Source organism: Cryptomeria japonica, chromosome 5 (genome assembly GCF_030272615.1).
Source record: "Cryptomeria japonica chromosome 5, Sugi_1.0, whole genome shotgun sequence".
NCBI lineage: Eukaryota > Viridiplantae > Streptophyta > Pinopsida > Cupressales > Cupressaceae > Cryptomeria > Cryptomeria japonica.
The window spans coordinates 410,521,313-410,534,250 of NC_081409.1; positions in this window are offsets into that span (position 1 = coordinate 410,521,313).

Below are 12,938 nucleotides of genomic sequence, written 5' to 3' on the forward strand. Positions count from 1 at the left end.
GTTTGCTTTGACTGAAGACAAGGACATGGTGTGCAAACTTCATAAAGCTTTATATGGATTAAAGAAAGCTCCAAGGACATGGTATGAGAGACTCCATTCATACCTGATAAAAAATTGGATTTCAAAGAACTAGTGAGGACAACAACATTTACTTGAAGACAGAAGGAGACAGGTTATTGATTGCATAAGTGTTTGTAGATGATATCATATTTGGAGGAGACGATGACATGAGTTTAACTTTTATAGAAGAAATGAAAAAGGAATTTGAAATGTCTTTGATAGGTGAAATCAAAATTTTCATTGGTTTGCAGGTCCAATAAATGAAAGGAGGAATCTTTATTAGCTAGTCCAAATATGTGAAGGAGGTATTGAAAACCTTTGGAATGGAAGACTCTAAACCGGTTGGAACCCCTATGGTTACTAGTTGCAGATTATCCAAGGAAGATGATTCAAATCTAGTGGATGAAACTGAGTATAGATCAATGATTGGTAAACTACACTATGTTGCTCATAGCAGACCGAACATTGCTCATGCAGTTGGTATAGTGGCTAGATTTCAGAAAAGCCCTAAAGAAACTCATATGGTGGCAGTGAAGAGAATTTTTAGGTATCTTAGAGGAACTATTGCTTATGGATTATGGTATCCATATAAAGGAAACTTCTCTTTGAAGGTGTTCACAGATGCTGACTGGGTAGGTAATGTAGATGACCAGAAGAGGACAACCGGTGGCACATTATTTCTAGGAGTAAGACTGCTATCTTGGACTAGTAAGAAACAAAATTGCATTTCTCAGTCTACAACATAAGCAGAGTATGTGGCTGCTTCTATGAGTTGTACTCAAGCAATATGGATGAGACATGTATTAGAAGGATTGAAGGAGAATATGACATAACCGATGGTCATATATTGTGATAATACAAGTGCAATAAACATTTTAAAGAATCTTGTATTGCATGCTAGAACAAAGCATATTGAACTGAAGTATCATTATCTAAGAAAAAGAGTGTAGGAAAAGAAAGTCAGGATGGATCATGTGTCAAGCAAGGAGCAGTTGGCTGACATCTTCACTAAGCCAGTTCCTAAAGCAACCTTTGAGTATCTCAGAGGCAAGATATGAGTTATACCCCTAAAGAAGGTCAACTAAGATGTTGTTGCAACATCAATCCAGTGAACTGATTGAAGATCTTTAACTGTGGATTGATGAGAAAAGGGCTACTCCTCAGGGAAGCAATAGAGATGAAGAAAATAATAGCAACAAAAGATGAATTTGACACTTTGCACCTTTGGAATTGTTGTCAAAGGGGGAGAAGAACAATGAAGAGCAAAAAGAGAAGAACAGACTGATGAAGGGAGAAGAACAAGTGAAATATAATAGAAGAAGAAAAGAACAATACAACAGTCTATTGGTAAACAAATTTGTCTCTTTTCTGAAATCTTAATAATTATCTTTCCTAAGCAAAAATATAACTCTAGTTCACCCTTTATGAAAAGAAACAAACTACCAACAGTTGGATGAATTGACTAAAATTCAACCTCTGCATTAGAGGGCAGCTCCTCGTATGATTTGTAATGAATTTATTATATAAATTAAATGCTAACACTTTTTACCAGAAAGCATCGAAAGGCTTTAGCATTCATCCATTAACACAAATGAATGCCTCCAAACTAAAAGCAAAGAAAATCTTCTAAAAAGAATTTAATGAGAGTTCACAGACTCTGATTCACAAACATGCTCACTGTATAAATTCAAAGCATAGCAGAAGCTCAACAATACTGAAGGCTGATCGATACTCTCTCATGCCTCACAGGGCAAGGGAGATCAACACAAATCAATACGCAATGAGTCTACTAATAACTAATGGTAACCATGAATTGAAGAAAACGTAGAAATGATTGAGCATAAAATGATATCATGTTTATAGCAAACTTCTCAAGAAATATTGCTATTCCTTAAACACCCAGATTTAAAGATAACACCATAACTTTATTGATTGATCAATCATTCCAGTTTCTAGCAATTCCTTAAAGAAAAACACAAATATTATCTACTATAAAAAAATCACAGTTTTTCAGACCTTTCTAGAGTCTCAAAAACAAAGATATATAGCCACAATCTAGCCAACGGTTAAAATGGGAAACACGGAAAGCCAACAACTTTTACCCCGCAAAGTCAGTGAAACCAACATCAAAATAAAATTGTTTTTGCAACCAACAAGTAAAAGGATCTATCATTAGCAGAAAATATTGCTATGCAATTCTGGTAACTGCTTCTTTCTTCCAATCCGCATGTGTAGTGGCAAAGTGCTGAATGATTTTGTCATGAGGTAATCCCACATGTTCCATTCAATGTTTCCAGACTTATTTTTCCTTCTGAACCTACACAACTTTGTCGAAGTGACTATCCAGATGTTTGATGCATAAAAACAAGAGTGATTCAATCTTAGCAATCACACTTGGGTCATCCGGAACTAAAACCTTAGCTTCTTTCACATAATTGATTTTTCCCTTGAATGATTTGGTTATAACCTCAACTATCTCAAGAGTTCTTCCATCATCCTTCAGACATTTTATCCCAATGCACACGAGTTCATTTCTCATGGAGGTGACTAACTCTGCGAGTTGATTTATTAGTTTCGTGAAGTCCTCATAAGCCTGTTTTATCAGAGAATTTCTGCATTCAATATTCTTTTGGCACACATATAAAATACTATCATTCAAACCTGCCATAGGTTTTTCCGCAAGAAACTTCATTACCCCATAATTTTGCACATCTTGCATCTGCGCAAATTTTTGGCGCCCATTTAGCTTCTTCATTTTTCCAATTGATGATATCGAATTCCAATTCGTTCATGACTTGTATCACCCCATTATATACTCTGCTTAAATTAACAAAGTATTTTGCACTAGACTTCTGAATTCTTTCTAGCCACTCCATCACAATTTTTGTGATCAACCTGCATGTTTGTATTTGTTCCAGAGTCTTCTGATTTGTAGGGGACTTAGGATCAAAAGACAGTGGAAGTTGTGATAGAGGTTGAGGATTTGGATCATTGATTGCCTCAATATACTCTGTCATCTTCCGTAACATCTCTTTCATCTGATTATCATCCTTCTCATCTTTCCAGGTCTTGGTTATGATTTTCTTTGTTGAAGCTTCAAGATGAAGCACACTTGTAGCTTGAGAGGTAGTTCCAATTTTAATCCTTTCAACAACAAAGTCTTGAGCTGTAGGGATCTATGTCTTCTCATCTGTTAATGGACGTGCTATCTCTGCAATCCTGTTCCCACTATCTGTATCAAAATCAATCTTTGACATGGTTTTTGACTTCTTTGCCTTAGGAGTTTTTCCCAGGCACTTACTCACCATATCTTCAACTGGAATCAAGGCTGGAACAAAATTTATCTTCTTGTTGCTTAACATGTTTTATAACCATACTGGCCCTGAAGGAACTTGAGACCTATCTGGGTTAGTTCCAGTTTATTTTTCATCACCAACTACCATAATAGTAACTTCATTTGGGGCTTCCTGTTCCTGTTGATTATTACCCTCATCCACTAGACCTTGTTGCTCTTTGATTGGATCAATTAAAGTAGTATCCATCTCAAGATCAACTACTACAGTATCAACAGGAAAGGAATGTCTTTTGCCTCTTGTTCTTGAGCGGGTGACTCTAACAGAAGTCGTCTCCTCTTTGGTTTGCACTGTCTTTGCTCTCTGTCCTCCTTTTCCCTATTTTTGTGAACCTGCAACACAAAATGGGATAAAAGAATTAGATACCAAGACCTCGGTGGGTGAGGTTGAAATTTTCCTTGAGCTTCTGCTTGGTCTTCTCTTTTTAAGTCACTTCTCTATTCTTCGAATGACCAATATTGTCCTAGTTTGAATATGTTCTTCCTCATCCTTTGTCCAGTCAATCTCTAGTATTAACCCTGGCTGCCTATCATCAACAAATTTGGAATCAAGCAAATCATTTTCATCATCCACAATATTTGCAATGTTTATCTTCAGACCATAATCCTGAATTTGCTTCACTGTGAGTCTCAGGTGAGCTCTTTTTCGGACTTCATACTCATCCACACAATCTGGCCAAAAGTCTTCTAAATCAGGTACATGTCAAAAATTCTCCCTAAATGTAAAGTGTGTCATTGCAAATCCTTTAGTATCAAATTCAATGCGGGGGAAATACAATTGAAAATTGAACCTTCTGAACTCTAATTCCAAATTCAAAGTATCTGAGACACTGCTACAAGTGTAGTATGTGAGATCAATGGGAAAGGAAACCCTTGTTTGGTGTTTTTCCCCATATTTCTTATCTATATGAGCCAATTGCCTGCAAACTTCAATTAATACTTGTCTGTCAAAGGCATACCTCAACAATTTGTAGGGTTCTCCTTCAAAGCCACCAACCCTCAAGTAAGTGAACCCGGAGAACTGAATATAGAAGCTGCCATATATATTTATAAACTGCATAGCTTCCTCAGTCAATCTCTTATGAACATCTCCTTTCAATTCAAATACTAACGTGCCCAGGAAAATATTCAGAACCTTATAATAATTTTCAGTAACCCTATGTTGTTGCAAATGTGGGTGATATTCATATATCTTCATATCATTCTGCCAAGTTTCATGATACATACCTACCCATTGATGAGTACAAGCTAAACAGTATATGAGGTAGGATGACATATAGAAGTTTTTGTTCCCAAAACAACTTAAATCCTCATGCATTCTTTTTGCAATTAACTCTTCCCAATCTATGTATCTCTTGTCACAAAAAATGACCTGAATAAAGAAATACATCCAATCCTCCCAATAAAAGGCTATCTGATTTCCCCGCATTCTATGCAATAAAATGACTATGTCCCTTACTTCCTGAATCAAATGCTCTTGGGTTAATGGGCTTGGTAGTCTTGAACCCCCCTTTTGAAATTTTAATAACTAATTTCTTGCAGTGACACTCCTATAAAAATGACTTCTTCTCAGAGAAAATCCCTTGCAACTTGCATACCGTCTAGTCCTCATATTTTTCTCTCTCTAGTATTTTCATTACGGTGGAAACAACCTCCCGATTAATTGCAAGAAAAACCTTATCCTCTGCATCTCTTACACACCTCTCTACAGGATCATATCTGCTCATACATTCCAAAACAACCTCTATACATGACACAGCAGGAGGAAATGCGATAGCTTCTATCAACCCACTATTTGAAATTTTCTACATCAAAGGGGAACTAGCAGAATTTCACATTCTTTCATGGAATTCATTTAAATCTACTGATGGTAGAAAAGTATCTCCTATGTCAAGCAGGGAACTAACTAGCCAAGACTTCTGGTCTACTTGAGGTACTTTCGGTCTCATTTTATCTTTACAATTAGAAAATGCACAATAGGAAGAATCGACTGAACTGACTGAAGTATTAAATAGCACTTTCAATTCATGAAAACCAACAAGAAAAGAGGAAGAACTTGCGCTCACCTTTCATGCAGAACTGAGAATTCACAAAGTCAGGAGCAAGAAATGTCGCCTGCATTAGCCTTCTACTTACCAAATTGGGCAAATAATAAAGGGAAGTAACTTGTTTTAAATAAAACAAATCTTAGGGACTGGCCTTAAATATTGGCCGCACGATCTGTCATGATTTGAAAACTGCATACTCATTCATGTCAAATTGTGTCAAAAAGATCAAGTTCTGACAATTTATTAATAACAAGTCTTTTCTCCTCCACATCCTTTACTTGAAATGATTATTTGGAATGATTATTCCCAAGTACGGATTTACATCACAATTCATTTTCTCGAGGTTCATCTTTTAAATCCAGAATATTTCCTATATGCTGACAATTTTCCACTTTATCTCCAAAGTCATCAATCCTCAAAGATTGAACCTTGAACCTTGAACCTTGAACCCTTCGAAAAGAAGTTCAAAGGTTCAAGTTCAAAATAGTATTAGTGCAAAACACGTGAACATGAAGCTTACCCATTAAAAAACATGACTTACATGAGACTTGCTTTAACATGTTGAACCTTGAACCTTGAACCACTCTAAAGGTTCACGGTTCAAGTTCAATGAACTACGACCACCAAGACTTTTAACACCCTTTTTTTAACAAAGCCACTATGTCACATACCACACTTGAACTTGAACCTTGAACCTTGAAACGGTTCAAGTGAGAGGTTCAGTTCAAAAAAAATTGCAAGGGGGAAAAATTTAAAGAACGCGAAAGACAAAAAAACAAGAGCGGACTAACACAGTCATAATAGTTAGAGTTCCAGTTTTGCATGGTGAGCTTTTGGTGTTTCCATTAATGCCAAAGGGAGAGATTGTTGGCATAACTGATGGAGATGATGATAACATGAGAAGCTGACCGGTAAAGTTGATATGATCAGGTATATGTTGTCATTGATGTCAACTAGTTTGACCAGATGCAAAACTAGCAAAGGAGAGAAGGAGAAGATGAATCATGCATTGCAGTTAGAATTCATGGTTACGGTTCAAAATATATGTTCATAATATTGGCATGAGTCAATGATTGAAATTGCATCAAGTTTGGTGAACCAGAAAGCACATTTATAATTGGTTGTTATGAACTATGTGAAGAAGAATGAATACTGGTATAAGATCTTTAACCGGTAATGATTTTAGGTTTGGCGGTGGATCTTATCATGATCATAACTTAGTGATGACATGTCATAATCTATGTGTAATGATAAGATGGTATTTGAGCATGTACGAGGATCAAATTTCTTGGGAAACATCAAAGTGCTAAGAAGAGTGAAACAAGGGTTTGATTGCTTATCAAATCGATGTGCGGTGATCATTTAATGATGGAAATCATCTAGAAATTTGTTGTACTGATCTGTAATTTATTTTGGCAGAGTGTTTTTCTGCACTAAATGTAAATTCATTGTATCTTGTTGATGTAATTAGGTTTTGTAGCCGCCCTAACTGAAAAGTGTATTTAGGACTAGTTGGAGAAGAGATTTTGTGTCGGTGGTTTGAGAAGAAGGTATTGCTGAACTAGTTTGAAGTGTCTGCATGTGTGTAGTAGAGTTGTGTTGAAAAGGATTTGTACTAGAAAGCAAGGAAGTGTTGTAATCAGATCATTTTCCCTGTTGTTCCCTAACAATTACAATAGTTTGAAATCCCTTAACCGGGTAGATGCTAACAGGTCTGATATTGTAAATCCCTTCGCCGGGTGGCTCATTAAATTGAGTTTGAATTCCTCTAACAAGGTTATTCTTAACAAGGTTGATATCCTAACAAGGCTGAGGCAAAATCCCTTGACTGGGTGACTCCTAACAGGGTCTCTCACAACCGGGCTAGGCCTTTAACTAGGCACATTCCAAAAGAGTGCAAATACATATTGTGGGTGCTAATTCCCATCGTGGTTTTCCCAGTTGGGTTTCCATGTCAAAAAATTATGTGTTCATATGGTGGATGTATTTTTTATTTGTGCATTTGATATCTTTACTTTGTTTGCATATTGATGAACACTTGAGTGAATGATTTGTTAAATTAGCTTAGAAGATTGTTTGAGTTGTTACCGATACAGTTTTGTGAAGTGTTGCAGATTTGTTTTATTACTGATTCACCCCCCCTCTCAGTAATAACTAGATCCTCATAATAACACGATCAATGCAGACCAACAAAACAGATAGAACATGATCTAGAAACATCCACAAGCAACGTGAATTACCACAACAACAACAACCACAACATCACCACTTACTAGAATTTCCATTACCGTTATACCAAACCTCAAGAACACTAACTAAACTGACTGTCAAACTGAAAGATTCACTTGTGGATCACCAAATCATGAACCATCTAAATTGAGAACACACCAGAACATCCCAAACACACTACCAAATCCACAAACCAAGATATTGCAATTTCAGAGCAATGCGGAGCAAAATACAGAACACTGACCAACACTGAAAACTAACCTCAATACCGGACCTCATAACTTGACCAAATCACCATGCGAACCCCGAAAACTTCTACTGAATCAACTAGAGATACTTATCACAAAACCCTTTAATTTGCAACAACTCATCTACAACACACTGACCAAACCAACTTACTTAATTTGACTGCAACACTAGAAACACAAAGGAATATGTTGACATCAATAACAAAATATTATTCCACCTAACTTCTCAGCAATATCCAATAGTCCTGCAATAGGCTCAAAAAACCCTTTCTTAGAACAAGAACAAACAAATCAAATCCTAAGGCCTCTTTTGGAACAAGAAACTACAAAGTTAATCTCAAGGAAAATGCCTCTTAAGAAGTCAACTTTGAAAATTCTCCCAAAATCTTCATTTGAACAATAAGACAATCCTTTATTTCTTACAACATCATTGATATCTCAAATAGACTCGTATATGGTAACAATATCAAAAGTGAAAATAGGAACATTAGCAAACATGGTTCAAGCCAAGACATCAAGTGTTCCTCAAGTAGTTTAACAACAAATGACCCAAGACATGTTTACATTTACCACAAGAATGCCATATATACCACCCTTGGACCAAAACATCAAAATACAATAGAGTGCTTTGCTTTTGCAAGTAACCTCCTCAAAAATAGCCATAAATGTCCAATCAGGTCAAACACAAACAAAATCTTGTATATCTAAACAAGCAACTATTACACCACAAATTTATATGCCTACTTCCATGTTACAAATTAATACCAACACACAACAAGGTCAATCAAGTAAAATATTACCACAAGAAGGTACAAACATGATATCACAGACAAAGCCTCCGAAGCAACAAAAACACAAAACAAAAATGCTTGATAACTTGCTTGGAAGACTAGGTTATTCACAACCAACCATTGAAGATCAACAAATTTCTACTCAACACCATCAACAAACATATCCAACAATGCAAACATGAACTCAATATCAACCACAACAAAAACCAGTTTATCAACATGTTGGACCAACACAACAAATGTCTCTACAACAACAAATAGTCCCACAATTTCAACAAGCTCAACAATAATATACGTCGTGATACCAACAACATATCCAACAAGTTCCCCAATTCCAACAACAAGTTGTTCAGCTAGGTGCACAACAATAAATGAATACACATTATCAACCGATAGTGCAATTGTAACAACATAGGCGACAATGACTTTGTCCTCTACCAATAATGCAAGTCCAACAATCGATCCAATATACAACACAATTTCAATCCCAAATGCAATCTAATATTCAATATCAATGACTGGGTCAAACCACAGTGTAGTATCAACAAATGCGGCAAATAGGCAAGTACCAAGGTACTACAATGAGACAATATGGAGATCCGTACTAAAACATATCAACAGTAAGTACCCTACGATTAATGATTTTTGAATATCAAGAGAAACAACCCATTTTGGGGTATGGTGTATCGATAATGAGGTCATCTAGGTATGAATGAAGAACCTACAAGAAAAGGACCTTCAAACATGATGACCAAACAAAATAAAAAACTATCAAAACAAGTTGAAGTGTTGCAAACTAATAGAATCAAAAGGCATTATACACCACATGATCTATGTCCTAATCCCTTTGACAAAAGTCTGTATATGCCTCCTTTTCCTAAAAAATTCAATGTACAAAAGTTCGATTAACATAGAAGAAAAGGAGACCCCAAGGATCATATTAGGGAATTTTATGCATAGTATATGGAGGTCCATTGTGATGACACATCTTATGTGTATTTTCCCTCAGAGTATCTCAAGACAAGCAATGGATTGGTATGCACAATTACCTGGAAACTTAAAGTCATGGAATGAACTAGCCAAAAATTTCATTTGTCATGACAAATTTGTCTACCACTAAACAAAATACAAGAGAATCCTTCATAGCATTCTTAGAATGATGTTGTAACTTGGTTAGCCAATGCCCACTTGATATCCTTGAAGAACAACAAGTGAACTTGTTCATTGAATATATAGTACTAGAATTGATGTATGAATTGAAAATCAAAATTCCTAGCACAATTGATAAAATCATTAAGAAAGGGACAAACATTGAAAAGGATCTTATCCAAAAAAGGATTAATATTCAAAGATAATAGTAACAATCCTATCAATTCAAACAATAAAATCAAGTTTTGGTCTTGAAACAAGAATGTCACGAATGATGGAGTTGTGGATGTAAGAACAATAAACAATGTCCAGACTAAGATCACTCTCAAAGGACCCACACAACTAAACACCCAAAAATATGTCCTACCTCAACAACAAACTCAACCAAATGCGTCATTTCAATAACCAATTTAGGAACAAAACCAAGTGGCAATACAATGCAACAAAACCAACAACGTAAACCTCCAAGACCCAAAGACACACCTCCCAGACAATTTACACCATTAAGGGAACCCATTGAATATGTGTTGAAACAACTACTTTAGTCCAATCTTGTTTAGTTGCCTGAAATAAGAAATGAACCTGCAATCAAACTAGGGTGGTGGAACGACAATAAATATTGTGAATATCATCGTACAAAAGGACATAAAAATCCCGGTTATAGTTAAAACACCTCATACATTATTTGATTGACCATGACCTAATTGAAGTAGAATCTCTCACAACATCCTTAACCATGGATCATTATATATTCAAGACTTCCTTACTTGATCATGGGAAGGGAAAAGCCTCCACTTCTAGTTTTGAGCCCAAAGGAAATGTAAATTATACCAATACTTCCCATTAGTACACAATAACTTATCTCTGAGTGTCAGATGGTCACGTATCCATGATAAATATCAATGATCAAAATCCCCAATGTACAATAACTACTCGATGATCCAAAATTAGTTTGCGAGGAGCTCCTCCTAAATCACAAGTCAATACAATCTCCTTGACCATTTAGGTAAGAGACCCACACAAATTTTGATTCTTGATTTGTTGTGCATATCTCCTACATACATAGTAGTCTTAAATAAATCCTTACAAGAATACATAGTTCCCACAAACATAAATGTCAATTAGTTTTAGGCTATGATAGGTCATATTTCTCTTGCTCGCCATGTTGCCTTCACCAAAAGTGATTTCTCTCATGACAAACCCAACCATAATGATCCCTTGCATTTGGAGGTCTTTGTCCATAATTGTAAAATCAAATGAGTTTTGATAGATGGTGGAGCAGGACTAAATATTTGCACTTTAAGGGTTGTAATAACTCTTATATTTTTTTGAAGATGACATAGATCCTTCCAAGAAAATAACAATAAAGGCCTATGATGATGCAGAATGCCTTTCCAAAGGATTCATTGTATTATCTATCTAATTTGGTCCCACCATTGAGAACATATCACTACAATTCTTAGACTTGGATCTTCCTTACAACATGATTCTAGATCATCCTTGGATACATGCAATGAAAGTGGTTCCATCAACCTATCATCAGTGTCTGAAATACCCTTACAATGGAACAAAGGTCACTATCCCTAGAGATCCAAATCCTTTTCAATTTTGTGTCAATCTAAAGGTGACTACTAAACAACGAGTACCGGTTAACAAAAAAAGTGTCATCATCCTCTAAGACCTCTCAATATGTGGATCCTCAGACATTGTCCAAATTATCCAAAAGTAAACATAAGATCCAAGATCAAGGATGTGAATAATACACCATGACACAATCATTTCATATTGGGAAGTTGCCTACTTCCCCAAAATCCTATGGAAAACCACATCCTTTGTGGAAAGAGCCAAAGGTTGTCATTCAATATCAACCTCCTACCACATTCTCAAAATGGGGATAAGAACAAAAAAAACATTGAAGAGGATGTGTCTAATTGGCTTTACAAAGATAAAGAAGACACACCACCTACAATTGCCTCTTGAAAAGTATGAAAAAGGTTTTACTATCATGCAAAAGAAATGATACAATGGTCATAGTGATCTTGATGCACAAAAACAAGGTATCATAGAACCAGTCATACCAAAGGAATAACCTCAAAGCAAAGGATTGGGATTTGTACCATTAAAAATTGACTCCTCAAACACTAAGTTAACCTTGTGTGAAACAAGGCGTACTTCTAATGATGATAAGAATTTGAGGAAAACCATAGTGAAACTAGTTCCAATGAGTGGGAATGAGATTCTTATTCCTCTAGTTCATATGCCCTTGACAATGTCTTCATTGATCCTAATGATTTACCCCTTGAAGATAAACGTGTAGATATTTTTTCTCCTATAAAAACCTATCCTCAATCTTAGATCGAATACTTTTGGGATCTTTGCACGTCATCAGAAGAACGTAATATCGATAGTGATTCTACTGACATCCATGGTATGACCATATCCTCTATAACCCAAGATTTGTATCACGTCGATGATAACATGCCCTTAGTCTACCCTGAGCTTATCAATTGGGACCAACAAGGACCACCAAACTTAGACTATTTTGAAAATGATGAAGCTATAGCCGAATTCTTCGAGCTTCAAGAAGTCATACCATTAGGTGATCACAAAGTAGACTTTGATATAAATCTAGATACCACAACATATTTTGGGGATTCAACTCCATCTTCAAGTCACAAAATCAAAAGTAAAAGTGAAAACAATGAGACAAGACAAAAAAAATGAGTCTCCTAGTGAATTCTTCAAGGCACCTCTAAACCATGAAAAAATAAAAATAAAGGATGTATCCAAGGTTGAAAACCTCTTTGAGGTGCCCAAGGGTGGAAGAATGGATGCACCCCCAAGTAAATCATGAAAAATATCTATTGTTGGTGGAAATGATACAAGAAATCAATTTGGGTACGCCAGATAACCCTAGAATCATCCATTTTGCAACTTCCTTGTCAAAACAAGAGAGAGAAGATTTCATCAAGTTCTTCCTAGAAAACAAGTAAATTTTGCATGGTCATATGCGAATATGCCAGTGCTTGATTTAGAATTTATGTTTCATCACTTACCACTA